The sequence below is a fragment of the Triticum aestivum genome, chromosome 5D, assembly GCF_018294505.1.
Source record: "Triticum aestivum cultivar Chinese Spring chromosome 5D, IWGSC CS RefSeq v2.1, whole genome shotgun sequence".
Classification (NCBI taxonomy): domain Eukaryota; kingdom Viridiplantae; phylum Streptophyta; class Magnoliopsida; order Poales; family Poaceae; genus Triticum; species Triticum aestivum.
The window spans coordinates 177,243,854-177,264,537 of NC_057808.1; positions in this window are offsets into that span (position 1 = coordinate 177,243,854).

Here is a 20,684-nt window from a genome sequence, read left to right on the forward strand (position 1 = left end):
TAGCTAGCTCTCTTGCTAGCTAGCTTGCTTGTTGTGTGCGTGTGAGTCCATCCATGGATGGATGGATGTGTGTCTCCTTTTATAGGAGAGGGTAGCTTTGTATCTAAGCTATGTGGAGGTATGGGAGCAAGGCATGGTGCATGTCATGCTTGTCCCCTAGGTCACTTCATGAATAGTGCCAGGGGACAAGTGACACTATACATGACGGTGTCGCGGTACGGTTGTCTTGTCCGCGGTATGGCCGTCTCGTCGGGGTCTTGTCGATGCCGGGTCGGACTGCAGTCGGCAGCCGGCTAGTCGGCGCAGTCGGTCAGCTGGCAGCCGGCCGGGCAGCCGGCCGGGTGGAGCAGTCGGACGGGGAGCCGGCAGGAGCGGCCGGGTAGTCGGACTGAGGGGCTTTGCTAGCCCCGATGTCTTGAAATATTGTCTTGCCGTCTTCGGGATACCCGTGTCCAATTACTCCGACACCCTTGGCGGAGGCAGGGATGAAGCGGGCTTAGGTTCCTTGTTCTACTTCCTTGCCACCGCGACTACAACCAAATCCGGGCCCAGGGGATAATCCTTGGGTATAGAAAAGGGGAGCACGGTGGCCTAGAAATAAAACGAGGTTTCACATATCCCAGTTCCGTTCCAAAATGCATGATAGAGGATGAAAGACTTATCTGGATCTGCAGCCCCTGGCAACCTTGTCTTGCCGCGGATGGATCCGTGTGCTTGCAGCCCCAGGCAACTCTGGTTTGTCGGGGTCAGGACACCGGTCCGGTCCCTTTCCTCCAAGTAGCTCAGCAGAAGTGCTCATGTGCCCTGCGAACCAATGGAGGACAGAAAAGAAACAGATAGATGCGCACTCGACCTCTAGGCTAGGGGTTAGTCGCCGCTAAGCACTATCAACCCTAACCAAGGAAGAGACACGACCTAGCATGCATGCTATAACTTAGGGCACCAGCGCTTCATTTATTTATGCTCAGGGTCTGCACCTGGCTTTGTACAAAGGGTTACATGCCTTGCCGGCAAAGCTTGTACAAAAGGTGGCTTGCCGGGAGGCCCGATAAGCCGCGTCTTATGGGTAAAACTTGCGAAGATGCTCGATGCTCCAGGAGTTGCTCACTGGGACAGCATCTTCGGTCTCTAGGCGAACTGCACCGGGCCTGGTGACTCATATTACCCAATAAGGGCCTTCCCACTTTGGCATCAACTTGTTGGAATTCTTGGCCAACTGAACGCGCCAAAGAACAAGGTCGCCTTCCTCAAAGCTTCGGGCATGAACCTTGCGGCTATGGTAGCGGCGCAAGGATTGCTGGTAGCGTGCTACTCTCACAGCCGCCCGAAGACGATCTTCCTCAAGGAGCATTGCGTCATCTTGCTGCAACTGCTCTTGCTCAAGCTCATCATAAGCGAGCACTCGAGGTGACCCGTATATGAGTTCCGTGGGGAGAACTGCCTCCGCCCCATATACTAGGGCAAAGGGTGTCTGACCGGTGGCTCGATTTGGCGTCATCCTGATCGACCAAAGAACCACTGGCAACTCATCGATCCAGCACCTTCCACTCTTGTGTAGCTTGTCAAAGGTCTTCGTTCTCAAGCCTCGCAACACTTCAGCATTTGCCCTCTCCGCTTCGCCGTTGCTCTGTCGGTCTGCCACGGAGGTAAAACAAACCTTGATACCGAGGTCTTGAATGTACTGCATGAAGGCATGGCTCGTGAACTGCGTGCCGTTGTTGGTGATAATCCTGCTTGGCACACCAAAACGGCAGACCAGTCCCTTGAAGAACTTGACGGCTGACTGAGTAGTCACCTTTCTCACTGCTTCCACTTCCAGCCACTTTGTGAACTTGTCGACTGCAACGTACAAGTACTCAAAGCCCCCAACAGCGCTGGGGAAAGGGCCCAGTATATCGAGCCCCCAGACCGAGAATGGCCAGGAGAGAGGGATTGTTTGAAGGGCTTGAGCTGGTTGATGAAGCTTCTGTGAATGGAACTGACACGCTTCACACTTGGTTACTAGCGTTGTTGCATCCTGGAGGGCGGTGGGCCAGAAGAAACCTTGCCGGAACGCCTTGCCGGCGAGGACCCTCGACCCTATGTGGGAGCCACATATGCCTCCATGTATCTCCGCCAACAGCTCCAGTCCTTCCTCCCAGGGGATGCACTTCAATTTCACACCGTTCGGCCTCCTCCTCAGGAAGGACCGATGGGCTACTTTCTCCGCTTCTTCCTGCTCCTCAGGAAGCTTCCTTGTCTGGAGGAATCGGACGGTATGCTGCGCCCATGCCGGAGCATGGGGCTCGACGGCGAGGACCAAAGGCATCTCTTCTTCCATGGGAGCGACTGTCTCTACAGCCAGGGCTTGTCGCCGTGCCGGAGCCAGTTGCTCTTTGGAAGGCTCAGGGTGCACGGCAACATCCCTGCCGGCAGCCCTAGGGGGCTCAGCGGGAAAGTACTTGCCGGGATCTAATTTCCTCCGCTTGTTCTGCCCTGTTGATGGTTCGATGGATGGCTAAGTTAACTGGAGCAAAAAGGTACCTGGTTCCACAGGCAGCTTGAACGCAACATGCTTCGACAGGTAATTGGGGATGTCGTTCTCCGCCCAGGGAACGTGCTCCGCTTGGGTACCGTCAAAGCGCTCCTCCAGCTTCCTCACTTCATCTACGTAGGCCTCCATCAATGGGCTCTGGTAATCCTTGTTGACTTGTCTGACGACAAGCTGTGAGTCACCCCTGACGATGAGCTTCTTCACCCCGAGGTCTGCCGCGATCCTGAGACCGGCAAGCAGCCCCTCGTACTCAGCAGTGTTGTTTGTGGACACCTCCTTGGGAAAGTGCATCTGGATTACATACTTGAGGTGCTCTCCGGTGGGCGCGACAAGCAGCACACCAGCACCGGCGCCTTGTAGCGAGAAAGCCTCATCAAAGTACATGACCCAGTCGCGATCTGCTTCCTTGGCCGCCACGCTTCTTGCCGGATCCCTCGGCACCGTCCTGAACTTTCTCCTTGTCCCGCCTTTCATACTCGGCCTTTTGCTTTTCAGCAAGCAGCTCGACTTGTCGGCTGTTCTGGAGGTCGTGGCCCTTGGTGCGGTGGATCTTGCAGTACTGCTTGCCCGAGCCCCCTGGCTTGTCGGCAGCTGCTAAGGCCCGGCAGGCGGCTGATACGTCTCCATCGTCTCTACTTTTCCAAACACTTTTGCCCTTGTTTTGGACTCTAACTTGCATGATTTGAATGGAACTAACCCGGACTGACGCTGTTTTCAGCAGAATTGCCATGGTGTTATTTATGTGCAGAAACAAAAGTTCTCGGAATGACCTGACACTCCACGGAACTTATTTTTGGAAAATATTAAAAATACTGGAAGAAGAATCCATGTCAGGGGGGCCTCCACCTGTCCACGAGGGTGGGGGGCACGCCCCCCTGCCTCATGGGCCCCCTGTTGCTCCACCGACCACAACTCCAACTCCATATATTCGTGTTCGGGGAGAAAAAAATCAGAGAGAAGGATTCATCGCGTTTTACGATACGGAGCCGCCGCCAAGCTCTAAAACCTCTTGCGAGGGCTGATCTGGAGTCCGTTCGGGGTTCCGGAGAGGGGAATCCGTCGCCGTCGTCATCATCAACCATCCTCCATAACCAATTTCATGATGCTCACCGCCGTGCGTGAGTAATTCCATCGTAGGCTTGCTGGACGGTGATGGGTTGGATGAGATTTATCATGTAATCGAGTTAGTTTTGTTAGGGTTTGATCCCTAGTATCCACTATGTTCTGAGATTGATGTTGCTATGACTTTTCTATGCTTAATGCTTGTCACTAGGGCCCGAGTGCCATGATTTCAGATCTGAACCTATTATGTTTCCATGAATATATGTGAGTTCTTGATCCTATCTTGCAAGTCTATAGTCACCTACTATGTGTTATGATATGGCAACCCTGAAGCGACAATAATCGGGACCACTCCCGGTGATGACCATAGTTTGAGGAGTTCATGTATTCACTATGTGTTAATGCTTTGGTCCGGTACTCTATTAAAAGGAGGCCTTAATATCCCTTAGTTTCCATTAGGACCCCGCTGCCACGGGAGGGTAGGACAAAAGATGTCATGCAAGTTCTTTTCCATAAGCATGTATGACTATATTCGGAATACATGCCTACATTACATTGATGAATTAGAGCTAGTTCTGTGTCACCCTATGTTATGATTGTTACATGATGAACCGCATCCGGCATAATTCTCCATCACCGATCCAATGCCTACGAGCTTTTCACATATTGTTCTTCGCTTATTTACTTTTCCGTTGCTACTGTTACAATCACTACAAAACCCAAAAATATTACTTTTGCTACCGTTACAGTTACTTCCATACTACTTTGCTACTAAACCCTTTGCTGCAGATACTAAATTATCCAGGTGTGGTTGAATTGACAACTCAACTGCTAATACTTGAGAATATTCTTTGGCTCCCCTTGTGTCGAATCAATAAATTTGGGTTGAATACTCTACCCTCGAAAACTGTTGCGATCCCCTATACTTGTGGGTTATTAGCGGCGCACCCGGCAATCTCCTTGCTGGGGCCGTCTGCCTTGACCTTCTTGGCAGCGCCGGTATCGTCGGACCCCTCGATGGCAAGTACGGCCTTGCCCTTGCGTTTCCTATTGCGACACCGGCCCTTCTTCGTCGGGGTGGCGGCGTCTTCGTCGGTAGAGTCGGTTTCCGCACCAGCGTCTTCGTCGGGGTACTTCCTTCCCTCTTCAGCCCGGGCGCATTTATCGGCCAAAACGTAGAGCTCGGCCACATCCTTAACCTTGGTCATCGCCAGCTCTTTGTGCATCTTGCGATTGCGCACGTTCTGGTGGAACGCGCTGATCACAGCGGCGGGATGAACGTCAGGGATGTTGTACTACACCCGGCTGAACCTCTAGATGTACTTGCGCAGGGTTTCCCCTTCCTTATGGGAATGATATGCAGATCACTGGCCTGGGCATGAGCTTGGTGGCCTCCTGTGAAGGCGCCGACGAACTCATGGCATAGATCCGACCAAGAAGAAATGGAATCCGCCGGCAAGTGCATCAACCAAGACATAACATTGGGCTTCAGCGCCAGTGGGAAATAATTGGCAAGCACCTTGTCGTCGTGAGCTCCGGCCGCCTGCATCGCGATGGTGTAGATGCTGAGGAACTCGGACGGATGGGTCTTGCCAGTGTACTTCTCGCCGACGTCGGGCTTGAACGTGCGGTGGGACGGCCACTGGAACTATCGCAGCTCACGGGTAAAGGCCGAGCAGCCCACCTCGTAAGGTAGGCCGCCGGAGCCCCCCGATGCTGGGTGGTCCATAGCGGGTCCCGCCCGCTTGTCCGACTGGTGGCGTGTATCATGCCGGCGCTCAACAGTGGTCCGAGCATCTTCGTGAGATCGTTCTCGAAGGACTTGGCGCTGGTCGCGGTGGGTCCGCGGGTCGGACGATGCTATAGAGATGTTATCACAAGCGTCGTCACGACGGGCAGACGCCTGCGGCGGCTGGCGAGGAGGAGGAGAGTGCACCGTGGACGCAGCTCCCCTGGTCCTCCCAGCGCCAGCATGTGGTGGCTCGGTGGTGCGCCGACCCGAGGGCCCCGCCGGTCGCGGATCGTCTTTGTTGGCGACGGTGACGAGGCTCCGGATGGTGGCCCTCCACTCGCCGAGCTTCTCTACAGCAGGAGGGAAGTCGAGGAGCAGCTGCGCGCGTGCCAAAGCTTCCGCTGGCGTGGGTGGCGGCGATAGCTGCGTGGACCGTGGCGTGCTTCGACTTCTAACCATGTTAGAAGGAGCCCCACCACGACCCAGCAGCTGCGCGCCATTTTCGCCAGCACTTCAGCGGGCATGTTGAACTCCTTCATCCCGCGGATGACGCACAGGGCTCTTCCCACGGCGGTGCCCAGGGTCGCCAGCGTGGTGACGCTGTTCGTCGCGCACACCATGGGAAGAGCGCGTAGTGGTCGCCGGCGTGGGTGTCTTGGAGGTCGCTGCGCCGCCCGGAGGTGGCACAACGACACCCCTGGAGGGCCCCGGGCCGCCTGCGGGGGGCCCAGCTCCGTCTTTGGATCTGGCGACATGTGACCGTTCGTCGGGTGTCCGAACGACGCTGCTCGCCAGGCTCTGAGTGCCAGGGTGATGCTGGTGCTCGCGGACTGCGGCCCGGGTCCTGTCCGCGATCGGGTCGCTGCTCGCCCGTAGTGGTACGGCCGTTCAGCCCCCGAAGAGCCGATCGCCGTGGCCGTCTTCTTCTTGGGAGCCATGGCGATGAAGAAACGCTAGGCTAGCTACTAGACCACATTCTCACAATTGCGCCCCCCTACCTAGCGCGCCAAAGATGTCGGTGTGGAATAACACCTATGGGATCACAAGGATCCCTACTACGGTTGCCGGGGCGCAGGGTTGTGAGAAGAGCAGGATTAGTAATCAACACAAGGATCGTTTACCCAGGTTCGGGCCGCGAGGATGCGTAAAACCCTAGTCCTGCTTTGGTGGGTGTATTTCAGAGAGTTCTTGAGCTCTCGAACTAGCTATGGTGAGTGCGTGGTTCGAAAGAGCCCAATCCTCCTCCAGTATGCCATGGGCCTCCTTTTATAAGCGAAAGGGGCTGCCACAGTGGCATACAGGAGGTGGAAAGGCGTACAGTATTGCGAGCTTATCGCTCGTATACAGGACAAGTCACATCTAATGCAGTGCTAAGGTGTCCCCTAGGTTTATCGGGGACGGGGGCGAGGCCCGTCCCGTCCGTCGCCGCTCCTCCTTGCTTCGACACGCGCCCTGGCCAGCGATGCATGCTGCGCCATGTAGGAAGGCAGGCAGCTGAGGTGGCGCGGTGGTAGGGTCTTCACGAAGATCTGCATGCCACCACGCAGGCGCCTGCTGAGTTGGCCTGGAAGCTGCATGTTGCCACGCAGGTGCCTGCCCAGCTGGTTTGGGCTGGCAGCTGCATGCGAACGGCGGTGGAGACTTGGCTGGTGCGGGCCTGGCAGTGGTCCTACTGGCGTCTTTGGCGAGATCCTTGCCGGGGGGCCCTGCAAGGGTCTTGCCGTGGCGCGCTGTCTTCCCCGGCAAGAATCTTGCCGGGGGTCTCGTGGCTCTCCTCGGCAAGGATCTTGGCGAGGATCGTTGTCTTCTAATCCTCATCTGATCTTGAATATGTCTTCACAAAGATATGCATGCCACCACAGAGGTGCCTCCCGAGCCCTGGCCCCACATGGCTGATGATGTTGGGGACGTGGGCTCAAGAGTGGCTCGCCCTGTTGGTGTTTGACGAGCCGCCCCGGCAAGGGGCTTGCCGGGGCCGCTGAGGCTGTCCCGGCAAGGGTCCCGGCAAGGGTCTTGCCGGGGGAACCTGCTTCGTCCCTCTGCTTTTTGTTGGCTTGGTCTTGGCGTTGCTCTGGCTGCCTCGGGCTTTGGTTTTACTTTGGTTCACCTCCCCTGCTCTGCTTGGCGGGGCCGTGGGCGCGGCTCCGACTGCCCGTGCACAGGTAAAGGGGTACAAAGGTGCGTCCCTTCTTTTGTACACCGACACAGTGTGGTTATGGTTTCTTGTCATCTGGCATTTTTTCATGTTACGTGTATGTTAATCCGGTGCTTCAGTTCAAAATGACGACAACTGCACAGGTAAAGGGGTACAAAGGTGCGTCCCTTCTTTTGTACACCGACACAGTGTGGTTATGGTTTCTTGTCATCTGGCATTTTTTCATGTTACGTGTATGTTAATCCGGTGCTTCAGTTCAAAATGACGACAACTGTGCCTCCGGGGCACGTGCATGAAGACTTCTCGACAGTCATTGACGAGGTCAAGCCGGCTAATCTAGATAAAAGAAAACTACTCCACTATATAGGCAGGAGCCTCCGCTCTTGCTTGCCAGTGTTGCTCTCTTCACACTCTCTCGTCCTCTCCATATCTAAACATGAGAGCGGTGGCCACACTCTCTCTGCTCACCGTTAGTCACAGATCCGGCCGGACCCCCTCCGCCGGTGAAGGTGAGAAGGTGCAATGTTCACGCGTTCATCCTCGGCGACGACTCTTACCCACTGCCGGCGCATCCCGATCAGCGTGCCTTGTTGTTCTCTCCCATGCAGTGCCGGCTAGTGAGGGCCTCCTACCCCTTCTTCCTCGCTGCCGTAGTGTGGGCAGACCTGGCCTCCCGCCAACCACCTAGCGACATCCCGGTGACCCTCAGGTATAAGTTCCTTCGAAATCGGCCTTGATCTACTGCCCCAGCTCCTGACATCGTAGCATTTGTATCTTTTACTATTTCTCAGGCCCCCTCGTAGATAGGATCGATGATGTTCATAAGCCACCTATAATTTTACTGTTAAGAGGTAAAACTACTCCATGCATTCAAATCTAGTACTACTTGGTTCAAACAGGGAAGAAAGGGGGTGGGTGTGGGGGAAGATTTGTTACCTGAATCTAGGACTTGGTCGAAAGAGGAAATAATGGGGGCGAAAAGTAGCAGAGACTAGCTATGCAACTGGTCTCTTGGTCTAATAGGGAAATAAAGGGAAACACAGTACAAACTCAATATAAACCGATCTATTGGTTGAAAAAGGAAAGAAAGTGGGGATTGGGGGACAAGTCAACAGAGTATGTCCAACACTAGATTTGCTAGCCTCACACAGTATAAGGTGGCTATACCGAACGAAAATGGAACCAACCCAGATATCATGTTCTGGTGTTCGTTGCCCCGAGCCCCTCTTATGTAATGCCACTGGTAAAATGTAGCAGTCCCACTGTTAAAAGTAAGGACACGTTAAACCAATGTTGTTTTCAATGTAATGCCTCCAGTAATATGAACCAATAGCACTGTTTTTCATGTCCTGCTAAATTTCCCATTAAGATAATGTCGGAGTTCTGGGAACCAGGGTACCCAGACTTGCCTGCCTGCGGCCCATGGTGTAGCTTCATCGACGGCCTGGTATGGCCCATCTACAACACCTTCAAGACAAGACCCTTGCGAGGGGCCAAGCCTCGCGAGGCGGGCAACATCAAGACCTCCGGAGGGAGTGGCTTCCCCAGGTTGGCTCTTGAGGAGCAGAGATTCCTATGAAAGTTCCCACCTCAAGAGGTTGAGGTGACGCAAGCCATGACGACCAAGGCCAGGCGGGCACCAGCGGGCGCAGAGCAGTATGTTTCCTCTTTGGTGCTAAGGAGGCAAGCGCAGGCGCGGGGTCCTGAGGAATCAGTCAAAGGTCTCCATTCCCGTGCCACGTAGGGGCATGTCAAAGCCTCTCTGCCGCCGTTCGTTCTGCCGCCATTCCACTTCTTCCATGGTCGACGCTCACCGTGTCCGTGCCGAGCGCCGGGCCGCTCGTGTCGCTCAAACGGCACCCGCGGGCAATGGCCCACCTCGCCGCTCTTCCTCCCTGGTGGCTAACGCTGCCACCGACCCCGCTGCCCGCGAACAGCGGGACTCGTCGCTGCCGCCGTTCGTGCGACGCGATGGCCACAGCGCGACTCCATCCCTGACTTCCGTCATGACATCGTATTCTCACGTTCGTCGTGGGCCGGCGAACACACAGGCTGCGCTGCTCATGGCGCGCAAGCTTCTACGCTACCATCCGGCCAATGACCTCTAGGATGACTGGCTCGCCTGCATCACCGAGCTCGTCAACACCGCTGGCAAGGCCCCTGCGTCGTCCCGTTCGCTTCATCCTCTGTCGTCCCTGGCGGGCGGCATGGCGCACGGCGCGCCTCCTCCTCCTCCTCTGCACGACGTTGACCCCGAGACAAGGCTTGAGGCTCCCTAGCATGACCCGCCGCGCAGGGCGCCGGCGCGCGATGAAGAAAGCTGCCAGGTGCTGCAGCGGCCCCAAGGAGAGGCGTGTGTGCTTCCAGCACCACCACGTCAAGACCTTGTGCCACCAGAGGCGGCGGCGCGCGGGCATCAAGATCTGGCTCCTCCTCAGCGGCAGGCTCCCGTGAACGCGGTAGGTTGCCGTGCATTCACCTCGGAGCTTGAAAGGATCGAGATGGACCTAGAGGGGGGATGAATAGGTACAATTACAAATTTTAATTGTTACTTAGCAATATTAGGCATTAATGTGGAAAATGAAAGTGATCCTAACAATTGCAAATGTGATGCTAAGAGCTAAGCAAGGTAAACAAGTAACACAAGTAGGTGAGTAAGCAAGCACAATATGATATACGTAAAGCCTTAGAGACAAGTAACCACAAGTAGGAAGCTAGGGTTAGGAATAACCGCAACTCCGAGAGACGAGGATGTATGCCGATGTTCACTTCCTTGGAGGGAAGCTACGTCACCGTTACAGAGGTGGATGTTACCACGAAGGCTCACCCTATTCTCCCTTTGAGACAACACCACGAAGGCGTTTCTCAACCACTAGTTGTAGACCTTGGGGTGGTCTCCAAACCCTCACAAACTATCCGGGGGTAATCACAATGATCGATTCCTCATCGAAAGACTCCTACCGCCTAGGAGTCTCCAAACTCCAAGAGTAACAAGAACCAAGAGGAAAAACTCAAGACTTGCTCAAATCACGATTTGCTTTGGTCACAAGGAGAGAGAGAGGATCTTTCTTTTGATTGGAACAAGTCTTTCAAACTCTCAAGAATCAAACCAGGATCTAAGATTTCGTGGGTGAGCAAGAGAGAGGGAGCACAGGTGTTCTTGGGGCATGTTGGAGTGGAGTGTTCAACCTTATCTCGAAGAGGTAAGGAGCTATTTATACCCACAACAGATTAGAGCTATTGTGAGCAGAGGTTGACTTGCCCGGATGATCTGGAGGACCATCCGAATGATCTGGCAAAAGACCCGGATGAAGTGGTAGCAGTAGAGCTGCGTGGAGGCCGGAAAGTCCGGAGGACAGTCCGTATGATCTGGCCATAAGCCCCGATAATCCAGATGAACGCCCGGATGATCTGGCTTCATCCACCAAAGTTCTGTGATGAAAGGTGCAACATTACCCGGATGATCCGGGACAAAGCCCGGATGATCCGGGGCAGGTCCGGATGATCCGGCTATAATCAATGCCAAACGATGCCCCCTGTATGCATTATATGGACGATCCGGACCCAGCACCAGACGATCCGGGGACAAGCGTAGATAATCTGAGACCTAGTCTGGATGATCTGGCTATGGGTTCAGCAAGAGGAGAGAATGAAGGAAATGGAGAGCAGGTTTTGGCTAAGTAGTTTTGCTAGGAATTTTTGGTCTTTGTATTAACTACTTGTGAGGTAGATTGTGAGCAAGCCTTGAACCTACACCTCGGATCCCGTCTTAATAGTGTGGGATCCCTATTACTCAAGAAATGTATAAAAGAGGACGATGCTTCGTCTTTGTTTGCTTCTTTCCTCATTGGTTATTTGCTTGAGTAATATCTCATTTGATGTGTCCATGATGCACATTAAAAATCAGAGGACTAATGACCTGTGTATATACTCAGCAAACATGGTTAGTCCCCTATATATAATTTGTCATCAACATCAAAAATATACTGAAGAGCAAGATTGCACTTTGAATCTCCCCCTTTTTGGTAGTTGATGACAAACTACATATAGCTCTCAACAAGTGAAATGTGATGCGAATATTTTTAGGAGAGTTGTCCGGTATGTGTTTTAGGGAGAGCTCCCCCTTAATGTATGCATCGGAATAAAGTGATAAAATAAAAATTGATGCACATATGGAGTGGATACCCTCATTTGAAAATAATGTTATAACAATAGTGTAGACATACACCACTAAAAGCAACATAAGCAACGATAAGCAATGAATGAAGATAACATACTTAAGCTCTTACAAGGTAGCATAAACTCATAACTCATAATCTCATACAAGGTAGCATAACTCATGAACAAAGGTCCATTACAATAATAATAGGTCTAATAATTAGAGCTCAATTAACATAGCTGACACACACTCATACTCCTACGAATTACATCTCCCCCTTGGTAGCAAGTACCAAAAAGGGGAAAATGGCAGAGAAGGTAGGAGGATCACTCAGCATCCTCATCACCATCACCATCACTCAGATCAGAAGGGTTAAGGAATAACTCGCGAAAATCAGCTGCAGAGGGAAAGTCGACATCTGCAAGAGGAAGCCGGTCAGGAATAGGCTCATCTGGCTTGACAGGACTCCCAGGGCGCGCACGGAGGTGAGCCCTAAGTGCTTTCGCCTCAGAGATACGACGAACCTCCTCGGTAGCAATGTGAGTAGTAGTGTAGCGGCAAGTGTCAAAGATAGCCTTATGGGACTGTCACATCCCTAGTTCTGGTATGCACTAGGCTAGCCCTCAATGTGTGCATCATGTTTAAATTTCTCATAAACATGAAATGGGGATGACAGAAACCCCCAACACCCCGCTTAATCCAACTAGGGTTTACTAAAATCTTTTTCAATGAACCTGAAATGCCCTTCTAAAATGTTCATCATCTTTGCCTTGGTCTAGAACCTCTGACAAAAATGGTGCACACTTTTCTAGGACAACATAGGGTCACTGAATTAAATCATATTCTATTTGCAATTGGGCATTTAAATGCTATAAAATATTTTAAATGCTCAATTAATCATAAACTAAAATGTTTGCTGTTGGTTATATTCCAAACAGTGGCATTGAGCAGTTTCATGATTTTTGGATCTGTTTAAGAATTTTAGTTAAAGCCCTAAAGTGACATCAAAATAGAAAACAGAAGCAAAATAGAATAGGAAGGAAACCTACCTAACTTACCTGTGTAGCCCACCTGGCGGCCCAAGTGGCCGGCCCAGCCCACCTCCTCCTCCCAGTCGTCTTCCACCTCATGCCAGTAGGCAGGAGGGCGTGTGCCTCGGACGCGCGCACGCGGCCCCGGCCACCTCCTGCTTGCCGCTTCGCCCTGGCCCTCCTTGGTGCAGCCACGCACCCCCTGGACCCCTCTCACTCACTCCCCGAGCTTCTCTCCCTCCTCTGCTCTCTCTCCCTCTCATGCCCGAGCGAAGCTCGTCGCGCCGTTCGCTGCCACCGCGTCCACCACGTCCCCCTCGCCTCACTGACCTGTCCACGAGCCCCGGCACGGTCGCCTACGCCTCTCCGTCGAGCCACATGACGCGGGAAACCCTGGAGAGCCGCCATCGCCGCCGTCTTCACCTCCGGCCGCCGGAGATCGCCTTCGCTGCCCCGTCGACCTCACCGCGTCCCCGACCCGCTGAGCATCTCGCTGCACCCGCCGTGAGCTCCTGCTCCTGCTTCCCCTCTCCGTTTTTTCCCTCATGCGCCGTAGCCGTCGCCTTGCCTGCAACCGAACGCCGGCACCGCCCCGAGCTCGTTTCCAGCGAGCTCCTGTCGTCCCCGCTGCCACCACATGCCGCGCTGGATGCGGGTGAGCTCTAGCTCCCCGTAGCTGCCCTCGGCTGCTCGTTTGGGCGCCGGGGAAGCGATCCTGAGCCCCTCCGCCGCACGAAATGGTCACCGCCGGCCAAACTCCGATGGGCCAACGTGGCCACTTAATTAGGGCCTAAACACCCCGGTAATCACCCCCTAGTGCCACTGCCATGTGGGCCCCGGTGCCAAAATTAATTAGTTTAATTTCTGTTTAGATTAGTGCTAATCTTGCAGACCCCACGTGTCAGCTTTGACTTTGACCAAGTCAGCGTTGACCGGTCCCACCTGTCATCCACCCAACCCAACTCTGAGTCACTGACCAATGGGTCCCGCGGGTCAGGTTTGAGCTGGCCGGCCCAGTTGACCTGCTGACATCAGCCTTGCGCAATGCTGACGCAGTAAAGCTTTTCTGGATTTTAATAAATCAGAAATGATTTATTATTTCCAGAAAATGCCCAAAACTTCTAAAAATCATAGAAAATAATCTATAGCTCATAATGAAATAAATTATATATGAAAAATGATCAGAAAAATCCAATCTATCCATCTGTACTAGTTTCATGCATGTTTAAACAACATAACCTTGCTGTTTAGATCAAAACATGATAATGCACTTTATCAGTTCTTAGTTTGAATTTGAATTTGAACCTTTGGTTCAAATCAACTCAAACCCTTCTGTTCTTAGCTGCATTAGCTCAAATCACGGCATATTGACATGTCATGATCATGCATCATATTGTGCATTGCATTGATTGTGTTCTTTCTGTGTTGCCGGTGGTTGTTCCCCCTCGGTAGACGTATGTTCCGATGATGAGTTCGATGACACCGATGAAGAGCTATACCATCTTCAAAAGTGCTAGGTAAGCAAAAACCCCTTGTTCATTCCGATACAATCCCACTCTCTCGCTCCTACTCTCTTTTACTGTATTAGGACAACATCGATTCAACGGTTACATGCTGCGGTAGCTGAACCCCTTTTCCTCTGCATGACCTGTCATTGCCACAGTAAATAGATGAAACCCACTAGCATGAGTAGGAGTTGTTTGAGCCCTGATGTGCCTACTCATTCATTCTTGTTTGTCATGCCTGCTACTGCTTAGAGTTGAGTCAGGTCTGATTCATCGGGGATGAATTGGAATGGTGATGAACATGTCCTACTGGGTGTGAGCTAAGTGTGTGAACACGATTTGGTAAAGGTATCGATGAGAGGCCACGTAGGAGTACATGGTGGGTTGTTTCATTGGAACCGTCCTTAGGCACTGAGATCTGTATGTGTGATTTAAGATTCAGCTACTACCATGCATTGGGCCCAAAACCAATGGACCCTCTCGGCTTCTTAACCACCCTTGTCCTCTGTCCAGGAGTTGCAAGTAGTTTCTGGTGTTTGTAGTATGCTGGAGGCCGTGCACAGCGCTGACCCGAGGGGTGGGCTGTGATGCGGTAGGCACGTGGCCTGGCATGCCGGGCGCCCATTTGGTGTCTCGGAACCCTGTACACATTGTTCGGGCCTGTATGTGGAAACCTCGGCTGCACTCCCTACGGATGGAACATGAATAGGCGATAAACCTGGACTAGAGGCTTGAGTGTTTAGGTAGGCCGTGGCCGACACCCTCGCTGGGCTTCCGCTTGAAGGTTGCCGAGTACATGTCGTGTAAATGGCGATAAATGGTGAGAGTGTGTGTGAAGAAGTACACCCCTGCAGGGTTAACATCATCTATTCGAATAGCCGCGTCCGCGCTAAAGGACTACTTGGTTGCCTATACTGTTCATAGACAAGTGAAAGTGGATACTCTAAAACTCGCAAGATAAGCGTGAGTGCTATGGATGGCCTTCTCATAGGGAGACGGGAGCGGATCCATAGTGGTGTATTGATATGGTGAATATGTGGACTCGTGTGCGCCACCTCAAAAGAGTTACTAGCAGTCATAGTTTAGGATAGCCACCGAGTCAAAGCTGGCTTGCTGCAGTTAAACTCCACCACCCCCCTTGTTGGTAATGATGCATATGTAGTTAGTTCTGATGTAAGTCTTGCTGGGTACATTTGTACTCACGTTTGCCTATTTTATGTTTTGCAGAGAGACGTCAGTCTCGTTAGTAGTTCCGTGTGGACTTCGACGTTTAGCTTGATACCTCAGCTACGATCTTGTGCCCTCGGCAGGATCTGGTGGATAGTCAGGCTTCTCAGCCTTTTTCATTTGTAGATGTATGTACTCAAATATGTTAAGCTTCCGCATGTGCTTTGATTTGTATGCTCTGAATGTTGGGTCATGAGACCCATGTTTGTAATATCTCGCTCCTCGGAGCCTAATGAATAAATACTTTTGAGTCATAGAGTTTTGTTGTGATGCCATGATGTATTTACACATATCGAGCATATTGTGTGTATGATTGAAATGCTTGGTATGTGTGGGATCCGACAACCTAGTTGTTTATCCTTGGTAGCCTCTCTTATGGGGAAATGTAGTCTTGTGCTTCCATGAGCCATAGTAGTCCGCTACAGCCCGGTTCACCAAAGTCCTGCTAGCCCAGCACTACTGCTCCGGAACACTTGACTGGCCGGCATGTGATTCACTTCGTTCATGTGTCTGTCCCTTCGGGGAAATGTCACGCAGTGACATCCGGAGTCCTGCCTAGCCTGCTACAGCCTGGTTCACCGGAGTCCTGTTAGCCCAGTGCTACAGCCCGTATTCGCACGCTGCTGACCGACATGTTCGATGTTGATTCATGTATGCCTATCCCCGTAAGTTAGTGCCACTTTGGGTTCACGACTAGTCATGTCGGCCCGGGTTCTCTGTCATATGGATGCTAGCGACACTATCATATACGTGAGCCAAAAGGCGCAAACGGTCCCGGGCCAGGTAAGACGACACCCATGGGAATACCGTGCGTGAGGCCGCAAAGTCATATGAGGTGTTACATGCTAGATCGGTGTGACTTAGAATCGGGGTCCTGACAGGGACTTCCCAATAAAGCGAGCCAGGCAGTCAAAAGGTTTCATGAAAGGTTTATTTTGGCGAGAAGAGCTCTCGCCACAAGGAGGAGCAGGAGCCTTCCCTCTGGAAGACTCATCACGCAGAGTCCACATGGAGTGTGTGGATGTCTTGGCAATGGGACAAGGATAGACCGAGTCAATGAATATCTGAATGAAAGGAGCATGGGGAAGTGTACGAACCTTCAGACAACTAGCCATGCGAATCTCGTCCCAGAGAAAATCTGCCATGTCAATGGAACGGGTGGGAGCCTTCCTAGAGTAGTACATCAAATCAATGCTATAGGCCCGAACCATTCCACGATCCCCTTTCTTGGGAGCAATGGAGTTGAGGATACACTAGAAGAACCACCGGTATTTGGTACGAAAGATAGAGATATCATTAAGCTCCTTGTGTTGCTACTCTACGGATAGCTGAGTGGTAGGCATGACGAGACAGCCACATGCACTGATGAGCATGGCCTCAAACTTGCGCTTCACCTCATGGATCCGAAATAGAAAGGCCTCAGATCCAGGCTTGCCCAAAGCAACAACAAACTCCTCGAAGGTGACAGTGAACTGAGAGTGGTGCGTCATCCAAGTGATAGAGCGGTCCGAATGGAAGAAACATGTGGCATAGAATTGCCGAATGGCAGCCTCATTCCAATCACAATGAAGAGACATAGCATGATGTAGCCCCATGCCATCAATCTTCTCCAAAACACCTTCAAACTTGGTAGGATTGTTCTCAATGAAACCCAACTTCACATAGTGCTGAGGAGAGAAACCAAGATGAGCAATGACGGATTGATAGATGTCTTGTTGTACCAACGTGCGAAAACGAGGATCGGTGGCATTTGCAGGAGCAGAAAATTGGTTGACATCACTCCTTAAGGCAGCATACTCAGAGGGGTCCATGGGCTGATAATTGACAAAACGACGGCCACGGTTGGTGGGGTTGGCCATGGACAGAATGAGACCAGGAGTTGCCGCAGACTGGGAGCTTGAGGGAGCGACTGTTTTCTTCTTCGTTGACTTGGTCATGGAGCGAACATGCACGAGCTCTTCCTCATGGAGTTCGGCCTCGTAGTCAGGGTCGTCCTGCCCAGCATAGGACGGACGAGCATGACCCGACACCTTCTTGAGTGGACGAGCAGCATCCTCGGAGTCCGTCGATGCTTGACGACGCGCGTCTGCGTACACGCATAGGAGAAGGGCCAACTCGATGCATGACTAAACCTAGATGGATAAACGGAGAAATAGAGGAGAGGAGCATATGGAGTACCACGAGAGGGGCCCGAGGACGTCGTCTTGAAGCTCCAGCCACCACCTCCATGTCTGACTACCATGGCGGAGTTGCGGTAGAGGGCGCGAGATTGGGGCAGATCCAATCTGCCCCAGGAGAAACCGCGCGAGGAGGGAGTAGATCGAGGAGGAGGCAGCGTGTGGGGGCAGAATCGGTGCAGTTGGCCGACTGGACTAGCAGGGCCGGCCATGAGTAGCTGCCGGCGGCGGGGCGAATGGATGGGGCTGTGGGGGAGAAATACAGAGGAATAACCCTCTGCTCCCTTTCGGCCCGATAAGTTTAGGGTGTGGACCCATCCGGACGACCGGAAGGATACCCGGATCAGCCGGCCAGGTCCGAATGACTGGAGAGAGGCCCGGATATCCGGGCATAACGCAACAGAGAAACCCGGACATCACGCCTGAGAGCAGATAGCCAGAACTGATGGTTGACATGGTGATGATGTGATGATATATATATATATATATATATATATATATATATATATATATAAGTGTGAGCAATAGCTGTACCCAAGACATAGCACAAACCCGCATAATCAACTAAGAATAGTTTAAACCTAAGCCACCATGTTTGAGTATACATAACTTGGTATACCAAAGATTTGAACTTTGGAACCAAGATTACTACTACATCATTTTAAAGTACTATGGACACAAAAATTTCATAGTGACTTTGAGAGTGTTGGTTTTATTTGCACATTACATAGGGAGAAGAGGATTATTGGATCGAAGTTCTCCCCCTAAATATATGCCTACATCAAGCCAAGACATGACGAAAATGCATGCATGGGTACTAGATTGCACATAATGTTGTCAAGCTCCAAGATACCAAGTTCACGCCTAAGTTGACAGAACCTTGCTTCATCCAATGGCTTGGTGAAAATGTCTGCAAGTTGCATATCTGTACCAACATGAGCAATACCAATGTCACCTTTTCCACACGATCTCTCAAGAAATGATACCTAATATCAATGTTCTTGGTGCGAGTATGATTATTGGGATTCTCAGCAATATTGATGGCACTTTCATTATCACATAGAAGAGGCACATGTCTATAGGTGATACCGTAATCCTTCAAAGTTGGCCTCATCCATAGTAATTGAGTTGCAAAACTGGCGGTTGCAATGTATTCGGCTTCGGTGGTGGAGAGGGCAACACAATTTTGTTTCTTCGAGGACCAACTTACCAAGGAGCGTCCAAGAAGTTGACATGCACCGGAGGTGGACTTACGATCCACTTTGTCTCCAGCCCAATCCACATCCGTGTACCTAATGAGATCAAACTTAGCATCCTTTGGGGTGTGAACAAGGTATCTAAGAATATGCTTAACCGCCTTATGATGACTTTCCCTAGGGGAAGCTTGAAATCTAGCACACATGCATACACTGAACATGATGTCTGGTCTAGATGCACAAAGGTAAAGCAATGAACCAATCATAGAGCGGTAAATAGATGGGTCGAAGGGGATACCGTTTGTGTCTTCTGTGAGTACAATTTTTGTTGGCATGGGTGTCTTACATGGAGTAGCATCAGACATGCCAAACTTCTCTAGAATATCCTTGAGGTATTTTGCTTGATACAAGAAAATTCCTTCTTGAAATTGTTGAATTTGGAATCCGAGAAAGAACTTCAAGTCCGTATTGAGTGACATTTCAAAATTCTTGGTAATGGAGGTCGCAAACTTCTTGCACAAAGTATGTTAGGAGAACCAAACATGATGTCATCTACATAGATTTGTCATAGGATCAAATAACCCTTGTCCCTCTTAGTAAAAAGAGTGGGATCGATCACCCCTCTCACAAAACCATCATTGAGTAGAAACTTCTTGAGATGATCATACCACGCACGAGGTGCTTGTTTGAGGCCATACAAAGCCTTATGAAGTTTATACACTAGTCTTTGTGATCAGGATCAACGAACCCAGGTGGTTGTGATACATATAATTCTTCTTGTAGAGGACCGTTAAGGAAAGCACTTTTCACATCCATTTGATGTAATGTATAATCATTGAAAACAACATGACCAAGTAAGATGTGAATAGATTCAAGACAGGCAACGGGAGCAAAGGTCTCACCAAAGTCCAAACCTTCAACTTGTGAGTACCCTTGTGCCACTAACCTTGCCTTGTTGTGGATGATTATACCATTCTCATCTTGCTTGTTCTTGAAAATCCATTTTGTTCCAATGACATTGTGTTCCGTATTTGGTCTCTCGACTAATGAGCACACTTGGTTGTGCTCAAAACTGTTCAACTCTTCTTGCATAGCAACGAGCCAATCGTTGTCCATCAATGCATCTTGCACCTTGAGTGCCTCAACACTAGAAACAAACGAGAAGTGAGCACAAAAGTTTGTCAATTGTTTACGAGTGACTCTACCTTCCAATATGCCGGGAAGAATTTCATCAACATCAACACGACCGGTCACTTGGGGCATGACGGAGGTTAGGGTTTCGCGAGGTTCAACTTCATGACCATCATCCACATCCTCAACATATGGATCATTAATGTGTGGCGGAAGATCTTCTTATTCATATTGCATTTGTTGAGGTTCATCATCAATGATTGCACTTTCTTGTTCTTGCCCTTGATGATGATCTTGTTCTTGAAGGGACTTGATCATCTTCTTGTACATGAACTAAGGGCATCAGTTGAGCAATAGGAGCTTATGGTGGTATGGGTGTTGCAGTAGTTTGATGATGTGTGAAGCTTCCATCTTATTCTTCATCATCATGAGGTTCTTGTTCCATTGGAAGAAGTGCACCAACACCCATGGTCTAAATATCTTTAGAAGAATCTTCTTCACCTACATCACCTAGATCAACTTGCTCCCCATGGGAGCCATTAAATTCATCAAACACCACGTCACAAGTTTCTACAACACATCCATTGGATTTGTTGTAGACTCTATAGGCGTGAGAGTTTGATCCATAGCCAACAAATATGCCCTCAATTATTTTGGATTGAAATTTTCCTAACTGTTCTCTTTTGTTGAGGATGAAATGTTTGCACCCAAATACACGAAAGTACTTGAAATTTGGCTTGTTCCCAGTTAGGAGCTCATACGAAGTCTTTTCCAAT